This window comes from Macaca mulatta, chromosome 19 (assembly GCF_049350105.2).
Source record: "Macaca mulatta isolate MMU2019108-1 chromosome 19, T2T-MMU8v2.0, whole genome shotgun sequence".
NCBI lineage: Eukaryota > Metazoa > Chordata > Mammalia > Primates > Cercopithecidae > Macaca > Macaca mulatta.
This window is the reverse complement of record NC_133424.1, coordinates 1,996,353-2,013,763: the sequence shown is the minus strand read 5'-3', so window position 1 is coordinate 2,013,763 and position 17,411 is coordinate 1,996,353. Positions and strand designations below refer to the sequence as shown.

General features: G+C 55.2%; 1 protein-coding gene and 1 pseudogene across 2 annotated transcripts in view; one reads left to right on the top strand and one right to left on the bottom strand.

Annotated features, from left to right (window-relative positions):
* Positions 1 to 17,411, bottom strand: part of NDUFS7 (NADH:ubiquinone oxidoreductase core subunit S7) — a 90,584-nt gene that overhangs the window by 63,940 nt on the left and 9,233 nt on the right. The gene's annotated exons all lie outside the window — the stretch shown is intronic.
* LOC100423892 (uncharacterized) lies at positions 3,028 to 17,224 on the top strand (annotated as a pseudogene).

The window sequence follows — 17,411 nt, the reverse complement described above, 5'->3', positions numbered from 1 at the left end:
TGTTGTATTTTTAGTAGAGATGGGGTTTCACCATGTTGGCCAGGCTGGTCTCAAACCCCTGACCTCGGATGATCCACCTGCCTCAGCCTCCCAAAGTGTTGAGATTACAGGCGCGAGCCACGGTGCCCGGCCCAAAAATTGTTTAAAAAATCTATTCTGGCCGGGTGCGGTGGCTCAAGCCTGTAATCCCAGCACTTTGGGAGGCCGAGACGGGCGGATCACGAGGTCAAGAGATCGAGACCATCCTGGCTAACACGGTGAAACCCCGTCTCTACTAAAAAAATACAAAAAAAAACTAGCCGGGCGAGGTGGCGGGCGCCTGTAGTCCCAGCTGCTCGGGAGGCTGAGGCAGGAGAATGGCATAAACCCAGGAGGCGGAGCTTGCAGTGAGCTGAGATCCCGCCACTGCACTCTAGCCTGGGCGACAGAGCGAGACTCCGTCTCAAAAAAATAAATAAATAAAATGAAATAATAGCAAGAAGAAGGGCCGGGTCCGATGTCTCACGCCTGTAATCCCAGCACTTTGGGAGGCCGAGGTGGGTGGATCACTTGAGGTCAGGAGTTCGAGACCAGCCTGGCCAACATGGTGAATCCCATCTCTACTAAAAACACAAAAATTAGACGGACATGGTGGCAGCGCCTGTAATCTCAGCTACTTGGGAGGCTGAAGCAGGAGAATTGCTTGAACCCAGGAGGCGGAGGTTGCCGTGAGCCAAGATCCCGCCACTGCCCTCCGGTCTGGGCGACAGAGCAAGACTCCATCTCAAAAATAAAATAAATAAATAATAACAGGAAGAAGAAGAAAAGTTCCCACAGAGGGCTTTAAACAGCCCTCCCATTCCTCTGCTGTGGGACAGTTAGCCCGCTGACTCCTGGGGGGCAGCCGAGAGGCACTCGCTAATGGCACAGAGACCCCGAGCTGGAGGCTTTCGAGGTACGAGCTGGTCTCTTGGCCCCGGGAAAGGGGGGTCTCTCTGCTTCCCTCCTGCCACTGCTGGTGACGGTGTTTGGGTGGCGGCCCCCAGCCTGTGCTGAGCTGGGGGGATGCCCTTCTGTAACCAGGGGCAACGGCGTCCTCACACCCCAGCCCGGGGAGCTGGGACCGGGGAGCATGTGTGTGCCTGTCTGTGTCTGTCGCCCACGCTGGCCCCAAATCTGTCTTGAAACCATTTACATTTTCACCTCCAGGCAAATGAAGGCTTCACTCAGCATCGGTTTGGAAAAGTAGGTTTCTCTGATGCTATTTGGGGACCTGCCTGGTGCTGGCAGGGTGAAGAGCCTGCTTCCTCCTTGCCAGGCCTATGCAAAGCTTTACCAGCATCTCCAGGGCTCCCTTGGGCCAGGTGCCCCCAGCCCCTTCTCCCACCTCGAGCAGAGGGCGTTCCCGGCAGCTGCTGAGTGACGCTGGGATGAGAGCGGGTCTTGCTGAGAACGGCCTCCTGCTGCACCATTGTGGGTGAACACCCCTCGGTGACCCAATGTGACCCGGGGCCAGTGGGCCCGAGGGGCCAACACGCCTCAAGAGCTGCTCCAGGCCTCATTCCAGTACATGCCAGGAGGAGCCCAGAGGTGGACAGAGAGGCCTGAGCCTGACCCAAGGAGATGGCAGGTCCCAGGCCTGTCCAGACAGTGCTGCTGGAGACAGCAGTAAGAATACGGGACAAGCCGGGTGCGGTGGCTCAGTGAGCCGTGATTTTGCCACTGCACTCCAGCCTGAGCAACAGAACGAGACTCTGCGATCCCCCCGCGATCCCAACAGTGTCGGAGGCCAAGGCGGGCGGATCACCTGAGGTCAGGAGTTCGAGACCAGCCTGGCCAACGTGGTGAAACTCCATCTCTACTAAAAAATACAAAATGTGGCCGGGCGCGGTGGCTCACGCCTGTAATCCCAGCACTTTGGGAGGCCGAGGCCGGCGGATCACAAGGTCAGGAGATCGAGACCACAGTGAAACTCCATCTCTATTAAAAATACAAAAAATTAGCCAGGCGCTGTGGCGGGTATTTGTAGTCCCAGCTACTCGGGAGGCTGAGGGAGGAGAATGGCATGAACCAGGAGGCGGAGCTTGCAGTGAGCCGAGATTGCGCCACTGCACTCCAGCCTGGGCGACAGACTGAGACTACGTCTCAAAAAAATAAATAAATAAATAAAAATAAAAAATATATATATATATATAAAATGTATGCCTGTAATCCCAGCACTTTGAGGCCAAGGCAGGCGGATCACCTGAGGTCAGGAGTTTGAGACCAGCCTGGACAACATGGTGAAACCCCATCTCTATTAAAAAATACAAAAATTAGCCGGGTGTGGTGGCAGATGCCTGTAATCCCAGCTACTCAGGAGGCTGAGGCAGGAGAATCACTTGAACCAGGAGGTGGAGGCTGCAGTGGGTCAAGATCGCGCCACCGCACTCCAGCCTGGGCAACAGAGTAAAACTCCATCTCCAAAAATAGCAACAACAACAAAACACACTTGCAGGTCCATCTTAGCCGGGAAGCCCTAAGGAGAAGCTGGAGCATCTGCGGGGACCAGGGCCCTGTAAACTGCAGCAGATTCCGGGCACCAGCCATCCTCCGGAGACCCCGCTCTGCCTCCAAGTGGTGCACAAATGACTGCGACTGGCAGCTGGAGTTCTCCTTGGCAGGAGGGGCTGTCTGAGGTCAGGCAGGAGGTCCTGTGCCCCCAGCCCCACCCAAGGTTCCATAGCAGGCAGCGGCCGGCAGACCCCTCCACGGCTGTGAACACAGCCCTGCTCCGGGCCTCGCCACGGCATCTCAGCTCAGAAATCGATGCTGTTTACAAACAGGGCCCAAGCATCCAGCCCCTCTTAACCCCCAGCCCCCCAACTCCCCCGTGGACAAAATGACGGATCACCCCCAGGAGGGGGAAGCAGTCTCGTCCTCTGGGGCTGGCGGGGGCTGCTGAGTGCCTAATGCATGTCTCGGACTCCTCGCCTTGTCAAACGCATCAGCCCGAAGCTGGGCCCGAGAGGCAATTAGCAGATCGAGCCATGAATCATTGATCGCTGCATGGGTGCGGCCGCCTCGGACGCCTCGTCGCCGCAGTTTTGGGCTGATTATGCATTCGCTGTAGGAGAGGAAGCACTAACTCCAGACCTCGTGTTTTATTCATGGTTCTGGGCTCCATGTAATCATCACAAGTTTTTAGTGGGGAAACCGAGGCCAACAGGCACAGCGTGCAAAGCGCTGGTGATCTGGGCCTCCCAAAGTGCCAGGATGACGGGCATGAGCCACCGTGCCCAGTTATTTTATTTAATAAATACATAAATACGGCCGGGCACGGTTGCTCACGCCCCTGTAATCCCAACACTTTGGGAGGCCGAGGTGGGCGGATCACCTGAAGTCAGGAGTTCGAGACCACCCTGGCCAACATGGAGAAACCGTCTCTATTAAAATACAAAAATTGGCCGGGCGCGGTGGCTCAAGCCTGTCATCCCAGCACTTTGGGAGGCCGAGACGGGCGGATCACGAGGTCAGGAGATCGAGACCATCCTGGCTAACACGGTGAAACCCCGTCTCTACTAAAAAATACAAAAAACTAGCCGGGCGAGGTGGCGGGCGCCTGTAGTCGCAGCTACTCCAGAGGCTGAGGCAGGAGAATGGCGTAAACCCGGGAGGCGGAGCTTGCAGTGAGCTGAGATCGTGCTACTGCACTCCAGCCTGGGCGACAGAGCGAGACTCCGTCTCAAAAAATAAATAAATAAATAAATAAATAAATAAATAAATAAAATACAAAAATTAGCCGGGCGTGGTGGTGTACGCCTGTAATCCCAGCTACTCAGGAGGCTGAGGCAGGAAAATCACTTGAACTCGGGAGGCAGAGGTTGCAGTGAGCCGAGATTGCGCCGCTGCACTCCAGCCTGGGGGACAGCAAAACACACACACGCACACACAGACAAATCCTTTTTTTTTTTTTTTTTCCAGTCAGAGTCTTGCTCTGTTGCCCAGGCTGGAGTGTAGTGGCAAAATCACAGCTCACTACAGCCTCAACCGCCTGGGCTCAAGCGATCCTCCCACGTCAGCCTACCAAGTAGCTGGGATTACAGGCACACACCATCACGCCCAGCTAATTTTTTCTTTTTTGTAGAGATGGCATTTTTCTATGTTACCCAGGGTGTTCTCAAACTCCTGACCTCAAGTGATCCACCTGCCTCAGCCTCCCAAAGTACTAGGATTATAGGTGTGAGCCACCACGCCCAGACTGGGTTTTTTTTTTTTTTTAATTTCATTTGAAAATTTTTTTTTTGGTGGGGGTCTTTCTTTTGAGACAGGGTCTCACTCTGTTTCCCAGGCTGGAGTGCAGTGGCACAATCACAGTTCACTGCAGCCTCCACCTCCTGGGCTCAAGAGATCCTCCCACCTCAGCCTCCTGAGTAGTTAAGACCACAGGTGCACACCACCACGCTCAGCTAAATTTTTATTTTTGTAGAGATGAGGTCTCACTATATTTCCAGGCAGGTCTCAAACTCCTGAGCCCAAGTGATCCTCCTGCCTTGGCCTCCACAAGTGCTGGGCTAATAGGTGTGAGCCATGCTCCTGGCCTGGGCTTCTTATTTTATTTTTTAAAAATGGTGTACCTGGCCAGGTGCAGTGACTCACACCTGTAATCCAGCACTTTGGGAGGCTGAGGCAGGTAGATCACGTGAGGTCATGAGTTTGAGACCAGTCTGGCCAACGTGGTGAAACCCCGTCTCTACTAAAAATACAAAATTAGCCATGTGTGGTGGTGACTGCCTGTAGTTCCAGCTACTTGGGAGACTGAGGCAGGAGAATCACTTGAACCTGGGAGGCAGAGGTGGCAGTGAGCTGATATCATGCCATTGCATTCCAGCCTGGGTGACAAGAGTGAAACTCCGTCTCAAACAAACAAACAAACAAACAGGCTGGGCAAGGTGGCTCACATCTGTAATCCCAGCACTTTGGGAGGCCGAGGCAGGCGGATCACTTGAGGTGAGACCAGCCTGGTCAACATGGTGAAACCCTGTCTCTACTAAAAATACAAAAAATTAGCTGGGCGTGGTGGCAATCACCTGTAATCCCAGCTACTTGGGAGGCTGAGGCAGGAGAATCGCTTGAACCTGGGAGGTGGAGGTTGCAGTGAGCAGAGATCGTGCCACTGCACTCCAGCCTGGGAGACGGAGCGAGATTCCATCTCAAAAAATAATAATAATAAAATAAAATAAAAACTAAATAATCTGTATATTCTGTAAAACTCATCACTGCTGGGCCGGGCGTGATGGCTCACGCCTGTAATCCCAGCACTTTGGGAGGCTGAGACGGGCAGATTGCTTGAGGTCAGGAGTTTGAGACCAGCCTGGCCAAGATGGGGAAACCCCGTCTCTACTAAAAATATAAAAATTAGCCAGGCATGGTGGCGGGCGCCTGTAATCCCAGCTACTCGGGAGGCTGAGGCGGAAGAATTGCTTGAACCCGGGAGGCAGAGGTTGCAGTGAGCCGAGATTGTACCACTGCACTCCAGCCCGGGCGACAGAGTGAGATTCCATCTCAAAAAAACAAAACTAAACAAAACAAAAAAACGAAAACCACTCATCACAGCCTGAGAGTCCTTGCCGGGAACATTCACAAAAGTGATGGGTCCTTGTTTTCTTTCAACACCATTTTCAGATGTTTCGTTCTGAGCGCCACTACATTTTCCATAATCTGCAACACGCAGCTTCCAGGACTAGGCTGCTGGTGGGTTCCCAGGCCCCTCTCCTGCCACAGCGGGGCTGGGCCGATCCCAATCCCGTGGCAGCGGTGGGTTAAATGCCTGTGCGACACCGACTGTCTTGACGTGAGGGAGACCCCACATCCCCATGGGGAAATACACGCAGGTCACAGCTCAGGATGCTCTGCGGACAGTGATCTTCCTGTGAGCAGGATGGGCGGTGCCCACAATGCCTGCAACCGGGACTGAGCAGTGACAGGGGACCGGGAGCCGGGCCCCCTCCTCCTTCCCGAGAGCCCTCCGGCACCCGGTACACGCACCAACGCTGTCACCCCTGCCTCATCCAGAGGGCGAAAGGGAAGGTGTCCCCTACTGTCTCCCAAAGGATGCATGACACAGTCACAAAGAGAGCCTGCCTGGAAGGGCTCTCAAACCCCAATTTCCACAGCCGCCCCAGGGGACCCAGACAACGGAGGCGGGGACGGCAGAAAACACGGGACGACAGCAGGCATTGTGCGCCCAGCGCCCGGCCGCGGCTTTCTGCAGCCGTGTCCATCTGATTTGGGGGGAACCGGAACCGGGGAGGGGTGCGGCCCAGCCCATTGTCTGCTGCTTCCTTTCCAGCCCCTCCCCAGGCAGCTCCTAGCCCCCACTCCGGACTCCGGAGGCCCAGGGGAATCCACACAGCCTTTTTTTTTTTTTTTTTTTTTTTTTTTTGAGACGGAGTCTGTGTTGCCCAGGCTGGAGTGCAGTGGCACAATCTTGGCTCACTGCAACCTCCACCTCCCTGGTTCAAGTGATTCTCCTGCCTCAGCCTCCCGAGTAGCTGGGACCACAGGTACCTGCCACCACGCCTGGCTAATTTTTTGTATTTTTAGTAGAGACGGGGTTTCACCGTGTTGGCCAGGATGGTCTCGATCTCCTGACCTCGTGATCCGCCCATCTCGGCCTCCCAAAGTGCTGGGACTACAGGTGTGAGCCACCGCGCCCGGCCCCCCACACAGCTTTTTAAAGCTGAAGTCTCGGGAGACATCTCGGGTGGTGCAGAGAGTGACCCCCAGCCATGGTGGCAATGTGGAGACCTCGGCTCCCAGGAAGGCTCCTTCCCGCCTGGCCTCTGGGTGCCCCCTCTCCAACCTCAGCCCCCCTCCCCCACACCAGGGCCTTTCTCGGAGAAGCACCCGCCCTACCTCCCCTTCCCAACTGGAGTCTGAAACAAGCCTCTGCCATCTCTCGAGGAGTTGCAGTTTGGAAGCGTTTTTTGTTTTGTTTTGTTGTTGGAGACTTTAATCTTGTTTGTGGCGGAGAACATTCTAGAAGCTAAAAGGAAGCAGCACCTTGCTAGAAGCCAAAGATTAAAAACTCGGGGCCGGGCGCAAGGACTCACGCCTGTAATCCCAGCACTTTGGGAAACTGAGTGGGGAGGATCCCTTGAGCCCAGGACTTCGAGGCAACACAGTGAGACTGGGCAACACAGTGAGACTCCCATCTCTGAAAGTGAAAATAAGGCTGGATACGGTGGCTCACGCCTGTAATCCCAACACTTTGGGAGGCCGAGGTGGGTGGATCACCTGAGGTCAGGAGTTCGAGACCAGCCTGGCCAACATGGTGAAACCTCATCTCTACTAAAAATACAAAAATTAGTGGGGGTTGGTGTGTGCCTGTAATTCCAGCTACTCGAGAGGCTGAGGCAGGAGAATCGTTGGAACCCAGGAGACAGAGGTTGCCATGAGATGAGATCGTGCAGCCTGAACGATAGAGCAAGCCTCTGTCTCAAAGTAAACATTTTGTAATAAAAATAAAAACAAATTCTGTCCCAGAAGACTGGTTTACATGGGAAAAGAGCTGTGATATTAACACAGTGTGAAGTGACAAACAGGTACATATCAGCAGCTAAAACATCACTCTTTGCGAAAGGAAGGTGCCTGCGTATGCGACCACGCCCGGACACACACGTGGGTGGGGACACACACGTGGGGGTTCTTTTTTTTTTTTTTTTTTTTTGAGACGGAGTCTCACTGTGTCTCCTAGGCTGGAGTGCAGTGGCATGATCTCGGCTCACTGCAAGCTCCGCCTCCCGGGTTCACGCCATTCTCCCGCCTCAGCCTCCCAAGTAGCTGAGACTACAGGTGCCCGCCACCACGCCCGGCTAGTTTTTTGTATTTTTAGTAGAGACGGGGTTTCACCATGTTAGCCAGGATAGTCTCGATCTCCTGACCTCGTGATCCACCCGCCTCGGACTCCCAAAGTGCTGGGATTACAGGCTTGAGCCACCGCGCCCGGCCTGTGTCGGTCAAATTTTCTAGGTTCCCGATGTCCTGTCCTAACTGGCGAGAAAAGCAGGTATGTCTTTTTTTTTTCTTTTTTTTTTTGAGATGGAGTCTCGCTCTGTCACCCAGGCTGGAGTACAGTCGTGCGATCTCGGATCATTGAAACCTCGGCCTCCTGGGTTCAGGCGATTCTCCTGCCTCAGCCTCACGAGTAGCTGGGATTACAGGCGTGTACCGCCACGCCCAGCTAATTTTTGTAGTTTTTTTTTTTTTTTTGAGATGGAATCTCCCTCTCTTGCCCAGGATGGAGTGCAGTGGCACAATCTTGGCTCACTATAACCTCTGCCTCCTGGTTCAAGCGATTCTCCGGCCTCAGCCTCCCGCATTTTTTTTTTTTTCTTTTTTTCTCAGGAGAGAAAAAAAATTGGGTTGGTCAGCCTGGGTTGGCCAGGCTAGTCTCAAACTCCTGACTTCAGGTGATCTGCCAGCCTCGGCCTCCCAAAGTGCTGGGATTACAGGCGTGAGTCACCGTGCCTAGTCTGGTTTTTTTTTTTTTTTTTTTTTTTTGAGATGGGGTCTCACTCTGTCACCCGGGCTGGAGTGCAGTGGCACAGTCTCGGCTCACTGCAACCTCCGCCTCCCTGGTTCAAGCGATTCTTCTGCCTCAGCCTCCTGAGTAGCTAGGATGACAGGTGTGAGCCACTGCGTCCAGCCCCAGGTACGTTCTTTTCGGACAGCCAGGCTGACAGCAATTTGATGTTGCAGTCAGCATGGGGGTGAAAGGGCAGATGTCCCAGCAGCCCGCCTCTCGACCCCAGCCTAGCTCTGACACTAATTCCCTGTGTGAGCAGGAGCTGGGGCTGGCCCGGCCTCCACCCTCTTATGTACAGCCCTGACATCTGCAGAATCACGGACCGTCAGGTCTGCAGGGAACCACAGAGAAGAAGGAAGGCCTTTAACTAATTCAGGGCACTCAAACCACAACCCACATCCAGACGCTTCTCACACTGGAGATGCCCATTTTCCAAAAATTAAAAACTGCTCGACCGGGCGCGGTGGCTCATCCCTGTCATCCCAGCACTTTGGGAGGCAGAGGTGGGAGGATCACCTGAGGTCAGGAGTTTGAGAGCAGCCTGGCCGACATGGCAAAACCCTGTCTCTACTAAAAATACAAAAATTAGCCAAGCATGGTGACAGGTGCCTGCAATCCCAGCTACTTGGGAGGCTGAAGCAGGAGAATCGCTTGAACCTGGGAGGCAGAGGTTGCAGTGAGCCGAGATGACGCCATTGCACTCCAGCCTGGGCGACAGAGCGAGACTCCATCTTAAAAAATAAATAAATAATTTATTCATTTAATTTATTATTTTAAAAAATTATTATTTTTATTTATTTATTTATTTGAGACAGAGTCTCACTCGGTCCTCCAGGCTGGAATGCAGTGGCATGATCTCGGCTCACTGCAAGCTCCACTTCCTGGGTTCACATCATTCTCCTGTCTCAGCCTCTCGAGTAGCTGGGACTACAGGTGCCCGCCACCATGCCCAGCTAGTTTGTATTTTTAGTAGACATGGGGTTTCACATGTTGATCAGGCTGGTCTCAATCTCCTGACCTCGTGATCCGCCCGCCTCGGCCTCCCAAAATGCTGGGATTACAGGCATGATCCACCGTGCCCAGCCAAATAAAAAATAATTAAAAAAAAATAAAGTGGGCCAGGTGCAGTGGCTCACACCTGTAATCCCAGCACTTTGGGAGGCCTAGGCGGCTGAATCACAAGGTCAGGAGATCGAGACCATCCTGGCTAACACCGTGAAACTCCGTCTCTACTAAAAATACAAAAATTAACCGGACGTGGTGGCAGGCGCCTGTAATCCCAGCTACTCAGAAGGCCAAGGCAGGAGAATTGCTTGAATCTGGCAGGCGCAGGTTGCGGTGAGCTGAGATCATGCCACTGCACTCCAGCCTGGGCGACAGGTCTAGAAAGAAGAAAGAAAGAAAAAAAAGAAAACAGAAAAGAAAGAAAAGAGGCCAGGTGCGGTGGCTCACACCTGTAATCCTAGCACTTTGGGAGGCTGAGGCGGGTGGATCACGAGGTCAGAAGATCGAGACCATCCTGGCTAACACGGTGAAACCCCGTCTCTGCTAAAAATGCAAAATATTTGCCGGGCGTGGCGGTGGACGCCTGTAGTCCCAGCTACTCGGGAGGCTGAGGCAGGAGAATGGCATGAACCTAGGAGGCGGAGCTTGCAGTGAGTTGAGACTGCACCACTGCACTCCAGCGTGGGCGACTGAGCGAGACTCTGTCTCAAAAAAAAAAAAAGAAAAAAAGAAAAGAAAGGAAGAAAGGAAAGGAGAAAAAAGAAAAGAAAAGAGAAAAGAAAAGAAAGAAGGAGGGAAGAAAGGAAAGGAGAGGAAAGGGGAGGGGAGGGGAGGGGAGGGGAGGGGAGAAGAAAAGAAAAAAGAAAGAAGAAAGCGGATCCGTAGCGTCAGGGCTGGGGCCGGGGACGGGAGTAAGGCCTGATACAGATCATTAAGCTGACTTTAAAATGGTTACTTTTGGCCGGGCGTGGTGGCTCAAGCCTGTAATCCTAGCACTTTGGGAGGCCGAGACGGGCGGATCACGAGGTCAGGAGATCGAGACCATCCCGGCTAAAACGGTGAAACCCCGTCTCTACTAAAAAATACAAAAAACTAGCCGGGTGAGGCGACGGGCGCCTGTAGTCCCAGCTACTCGGGAGGCTGAGGCAGGAGAATGGCCTGAACCCGGGAGGCGGAGCTTGCAGTGAGCTGAGATCCGGCCACTGCACTCCAGCCTGGGGGACAGAGCAAGACTCCGTCTCAAAAAAAAAAAAAGGTTACTTTTGCGCTGTGTGAATTTTGCCTCAATAACAGTCACCTTCCTGATGTTCTCTCCGTCGCAAAGGTAAGGCAGTCTCGCCGGTAAATGAAATGGTAATCAGGGCGTGTGGCTCTCACCAGTCCTTAAAAGCACCTCCAGGGAGATTGGTTTGTGTGAACAGCACCGTTTTCATGTAGCTACCAAAAAGCTATGACAGCAAAGGCCTTCAGTCCCCAAAGCCGAGGCCAGCTCCTGGCCACGTCCCTGCTGGCCACCAAGGTCCTCAGATCCTGCAGAGCGAGAAACAGCCACCTCTGACCGAGGGTCTCAGGCCCATCTCATTGCTCCCGGGACCTCTGCCCTCAGGTTTGCAAATCTGAGCTTCCAGTCCGCTTCCGGCCCAGAGGGGCCACCAGGGTTCCGGCCCCAGCTCGGGGAAGGGGGCAGGAGAAACCAAGTCTCCTCAGAGTCCCAGCTCACACTCATGGGGCCTCACCCCAAAAGGCTGTGATCAGGAGACACCTAGGATGTTGGCCAAGACCCCCAAGCTTTCTAGAGCACGAGCCCCCTGGAGGGCCTACGAATCTGCATTTTTTTTTTTCTGAGACGGAGTCTCGCTCTGTCGCCCAGGCTGGAGTGCAGTAGCGAGATCTTGGCTCACTGCAAACTCCACCTCCTGGGTTCACACCATTCTCCTACCTGAGCCTCCAGAGTAGCTGGGACTACAGGTGCCCACCAGCACGCCCAGCTAATTTTTTTTGTGTGTGTATTTTTAGTAGAGACGGGGTTTCACAGTGTTAGTCAGGATGGTCTCAATCTCCTGATGTCACGATTTGCCCGCCTCAGCCTCCCAAAGTGCTGGGATTACAGGCGTGAGCCATCGCGCCCGGCCCCATAAATATATATATATATATTTTTTTTTTTTTTTTTTTTTTTGAGACGGAGTCTCGCTGTGTCTCCCAGGCTGGAGTGCAGTGGCGTGATCTCGGCTCACTGCAAGCTCCGCCTCCCGGGTTCACGCCATTCTCCCGCCTCAGCCTCCCAAGTAGCTGAGACTACAGGCGCCCGCCACCACGCCCGGCTAGTTTTTTGTATTTTTAGTAGAGACGGGGTTTCACCATGTCAGCCAGGATAGTCTCGATCTCCTGACCTCGTGATCCACCCACCTCGGCCTCCCAAAGTGCTGGGATTACAGGCTTGAGCCACCGCGCCCGGCCTATATATATTTGTTAATAAAGACAGGATTTCGCTATTTTGCCCGGCTAGTCTTAAACTCCTGGACTCAAGCAATCCTCCCACCTCAGCCTCCTAAAGTGCTGAGATGAGGCCAGGTGCAGTGGCTCACACTTGTAATCCCAGCACTTTGGGAGGCCAAGGTAGGTGGATAATGAGGTCAGGAGTTCAAGACCAGTCTGGTCAACATGGTGCAACCCTGTCTGTACTAAAAGTATAAAAAATTAGCCAGGTGTGATGGCACACGCCTGTAGTCCCAGCTACTTGGGAGGCTGAGGCAGGAGAATCACTTGAACCTATAAGGCGGAGGTTGCAGTGAGCCAAGATCTTGTCACTGCACTCCAGCCTGGGCGACAGAGCGAGACTATCTTAAAAACAAACAAACAAACAACCACCAAAGCGCTGGGATGACAGGCGTGAGCCACTGTGCCCGGCTAGAGTCTGCATGTTTTTTTGTTTTGTTTTGTTTTTGAGACAGAGTCTCGCTCTATTGCCCAGGCTGGAGTGCAGTGGCTCGAACTCAGCTCACTGCAAACTCTGCCTCCCGGGTTCCCGCCATTCTCCTGCCTCAGCCTCCCAAGTAGCCGGGACTACAGGCGCCCGCCCCCATGCCCGGCTAATTTTTTGTATTTTTAGTAGAGACGGGGTTTCACTGTGTTAGCCAGGATGGTCTCCATCTCCTGATGTCACAATCTGCCCCCCTCGGCCTCCTAAAGTGCTGGGATTACAGGCGTGAGCCACCACGCCCGGTCAGTCTGCATGTTTAACACAGTGGTTCCCACACCAGACCAGCCTGGAGATTCCTACCCTGAAGGGCAGACATTGTTCCCATTTCACAGCCAGGAACCTTCAGGCTCACTGGTTTGAAGACAGCCTGGCAGGGGCCGAGCCAAGATCTGCCCCCCAGACCCCCACATTCCTTCCCGGGCCTCCCAAAGCCATCGCAGTGCTCCACTCCTCCCTCTCTGTGCTCCAGCCTCAGCTCCTCACAACCCCTGAGCCTCCCAAGCCCCCAGCCCCCAAGCCCACGGCCGGGCCCTTTGCACGGGGCATCTTTGGGAGGGGAATTGTCTGTTCTTAAGCCTCCATCTTTAAGCCGGCCGTTGTCTTGGCAACGGTCTACGGCTGACCTTTGTGCAGAAAAAAAGGGTGACCTTCCCAGTACAGGCCCCCCGGCCGCCACCCCCACGCCGTGGCGCAGTTTAAAGGCATCTGTCTAAACAATGCATTATGGATTTCTCCGCCGGGCGTGCACGGGCTGAGAATTTCAATCCGGGCGGCTCTGCCGTTTCCTAAACTTGAGGCATCCAGGGAGAGGGCGTTACACACACTGGCCAGAGCGCTCAGGCCCTGGGAACTGGGAAACGCTTCGGGTTCCAGCCCCGCAACTCAAGCCGGGTGAAGACCAGAGCCCCCGCCTCAGTTCCTCCATCTGTAAAGTGGCACCGAGGAGGGTCCGACTCCCGGGGTGTGGCCGGCGGCAGCGTAAATCTTCAGGGCTGCCGACACCCAGCCTCCGGGACCCCCCTGACCCGCTGTGGAAACTGAGACAAGGACCGGAGGGCAGATCCCCCGGGCACCTGCCAAGGCCACCGACCCAGGTCTGGATGTTCCCTGTGGCCCAAGGTCACCCCTGGGCCCCCAGGGACTGACGAGAAGCCTCTAGCGGGAAAAGGGGGTGGCTCAGGCAGGTTGGTCCCCACGTGGGGTGGGTATCAGGCCCCAAAACCCCTGCACACGCTGGCACAAGAAGCTCCATCCATGCCTCTCCCTCTGATTTCTCAACCCGTGATGGGAAAAGAAGAGAAAAGGAAGACTTCCTCCAAAGCTTCACCCTGGCAGAATTCTGCTCTGAGGTCCTTGCCCACTTCCAGGCAGCCCTCCCTGCTCGCCTCTCACCACGGGCACAGGGCACAAATTATGTCCCTCTTCTGCTCTAAACTCTGCTGTGGCTCCCCAGTGCCTTCAAGAGAAAAACCAAACTCCTCCCTGCGGCCCATGAAGCCCTCAGCAGCCTTAGAATCCCCTGCTCCAGCCACACCAGCTCCCTGAAGGACACACCAGGCTCCAGGCTGCCCTCAGCCCTTTGCACTGGCTGCTCCATGAGAAACCCGGCTCCTTCTCGCCCTTCTGAACTCAGCTCAAAGGACCCCTCCTCCAGGAAGCCCTCCTGCCTGCCCCCTTAGACATTTCCAAGACAGAGAGAGAGAGACAGAGAGACAGGGAGATAACCGGCTCTTTCAAGCTCATGTCCTGTAGGCTCCCCGAGTGTAGGCACCAGCTCTCTCTTTATATTTTTTCTATTTTATTTGTATTCCATTTTCAAACACTCATGAACGGGGGACTTGGTGCCAGACACCCCTCCAAGTGGTTTACAGAGATGAAGTTTCTGGTGCCATAAACAATGGTTATGCAACATCCAGAGGTGGGGACTGGGATTGAAGGAACAGTTCCTTTTCACCAGTGCCCAGTCAGGGCATGTGTATTTTATATGGACGCCAGTCACGCTGCGCCAGGGCCCAGTCGAATGACCTCGTCATATGTTGGTCACATCTGCAAAGGCCTTCTTTGTTTTTTTTTCAGACGGAGTCTCGCTCCGTCGCCCAGGCTGGAGTGCAGTGGCGTGATCTCCGCTCACTGCAAGCTCCGCCTCCCGGGTTCACACAATTCTCCTGCCTCAGCCTCCCGAGTAGCTGGGACTACAGGCGCCCGCCAACACGTCCAACTAATTTTTTTGTATTTTTAGTAAAGACGGGGTTTCACTGTGTTAGCCAGGATGATCTCGATCTCCTGACCTTGTGATCCGCCCGCCTCGGCCTCCCAAAGTGCTGGGATTACAGGCGGGAGCCAATGCGTCTGGCCGCAAAGACCCTATTTCTAAATCAAGTCCCGTTCACAAGTTTCGGGGTCCAGGATGTGAACAGATCTTCCAGGGAGACACCAAGCAGCCTCAGTGTCCATTAATGGATCTGGGCCCTCCCCTCAAGCCTTTTCGTATCCCCTCCCCCACCTCCTGCACCAAGACCCCAGCATGGTCTCCACTAAAAATACAAAAAAATTAGCCGGGCGTGGTGGCGGCGCCTGTAGTCCCAGCTACTCGGGAGGCTGAGGCAGGAGAATGGCGGGAACCCGGAGGCGGAGCTTGCAGTGAGCCGAGATCGTGCCACTGCACTCCAGCCTGGGCGACAGAGCGAGACTCCGCCTCAAAAGAAAAAAAAAAAAAAGACCCCAGCATGAAGCTTCCTCAGCCCTCACTGACCTCTGCTAGGTCCCAGAGACGCTGTGAGCACCCGAGGGCAGGGCCTGAGGCTCCCCCGCCCCACCTGGGCTGGCACCTGGTAGAGGCGGGTTCCCCTGAGCATTAGCTGCGGGCTGGCTGTGGGCCCCTTGACAAACTCCTGGGACACTTGAGCTGAGAAGAGCCCGAGGTGCCCCAGCCCCTTTCCGAGTCCCCGCTGGGCACGTGTCACCCACTGATGGGGAGATGCCTAAGTACTGTGACTCCGGGGTGGGAGGGTGAGGTGGCCCCTGGGGACCCAGAGTCCTGTCCTGCCAGGGCCTCCTGCACCCTCAACCCCAAACCCAGAAAAATCAGGTGGAGCCCAAGGCCAGAGCAGGCCAATCACAGCTGGGAGACGGGGGCCCAGGGGCCAGGAAGCCGGGATGGAGCGTTCGGCCCATTGCCCTGCACAGCCACCCCCAGTCTCTTTCCCTCTCTGTCTCTGTCTCTCCGTCTCTGTTTCCCTTTGTCTCTCTCTGTCTCTGTTTCTGTCTCTCCCTCCTTCCATCTCTCTCTGTCTCCCTCGTCTCCCTGTGTCTCTGTCTCTCTCTGACTGGCTCTATCTCTGTCTCTGTCTCTCTCTCTATCACTGTCTCTCTCTGTCTCTTCCTCCCTCCATCTCTGACTCTCTCTGCCTCCATTCGTGTCTCTCTCTCTGTCTCTGCCTCCATCTGTCTCTCTCTGTCTCCATCTGTCTCTCTCTGACTCTGACTGTCTCTGTCTGTCTCTGTGGCTGTCCCTCTGATGTCTGACCCCGGTGGGCAGTACCTGCACTGGTTTTGCTGCCCCTGAAGGAACAACGTGTTCTCACTCTGTCTGGGAGATCCCCTTTGCCTCCTCTGGAGGGTCTGAGAAGACAGGAGGGCGCTGGGCCCGCCGCAGGGGCAGGTGACCCACGCATCACCCTGCCCACCACAGGGCACAGCTGCCACCAAAGGGCTAGGGGGTGGCCAGCCGCCGTGCTCTGGCAGGGACAGGTCTCCCCCCGGCGCCCCCAGGGAAGAGCAGCCCCTCCACCCACCTCCTGCCACCTCCCTCCCTCCCCTTCCAGCCGGCGGGCAAGGGGGCTTCCCGTGCCGCTGGGCGGGCTGCAGGCATCCATGGGGGCCACAAAAGCTCAACCAGATTCCGGGACACTCCCGCCCCCTTCACCCTCCTTTCCCCGGGATTTCCCGTAGAGGGTACAGGGCCACACGTTGCTCCACACGGACCACCCCTCCCGATGCTGGAGCCCACAGCAGGGAAGTGGACTTCCCACGGGTCTGAACGGAAATCTGGGGAACCCCGGACACACAGACACCCTCTCCACCCACCCAGCCTGCGGTACGGGAATGACACGGCCGTCTGCAGGAGCATTCAAACGGGCAGGGGCCGCCTGCGGAAAGCCTCCCTCCCGTGGACGAGCCCTCCTGCGTGCAGCTGCCACGCCATGACAACAGCTGCCGCCACAGAGCCCCCATTACCGCCACCTTTGCCGACGAAGAAACAGCGTCACAGGGTGGCCGGGTCACCTCCGGAAGTGGCGGGGCCAGCTGGGAGATACAGGGCCAGGCCTGGAAGCTGTTTCCACGTATCATGCCCCGAACGCACGCCAGGCCCTGCTGGGGAACACGCCCTCTTGCTTCTGGCCTTGGTGGGACCTGCCTGGCCTCTGCCTGGCCTTCTGTGAGGGTCAAAGGCCCAAATCCAGGGCCATTGGAAGAGTTCGCAAGAACAGCATTCCCTGCACACTCAGAAACGTCTGGAACAGCCCAAATGTCCATCAACACAACAATGGGGCAAACGCAGCGCGGCCATCCACCCACTGGAACACGACTCAGCCATGAAAAGGAGCGAGGCTCTGACCCAGGCCGCGGCGCAGATGCACCTTGAGGACGCCACGCTCAGTGAGAGACGCCAGACACAAAAGGCCACGTAGTGTGTCATCCCATTTCTATGAAATGTCCAGGGCAGACCCATCCATAGAGACAGGGAGGGGATGTGTGGGTGCCGGGGCGGGAACGGGGTTTCCTCTTGGGGTGATGGAAATGTTCTAAAGTTGATTGGGTTGATGGACACACAGCTTTGTGAAGAAAATAAAACAAATCAATTGTATACTTTAGGCT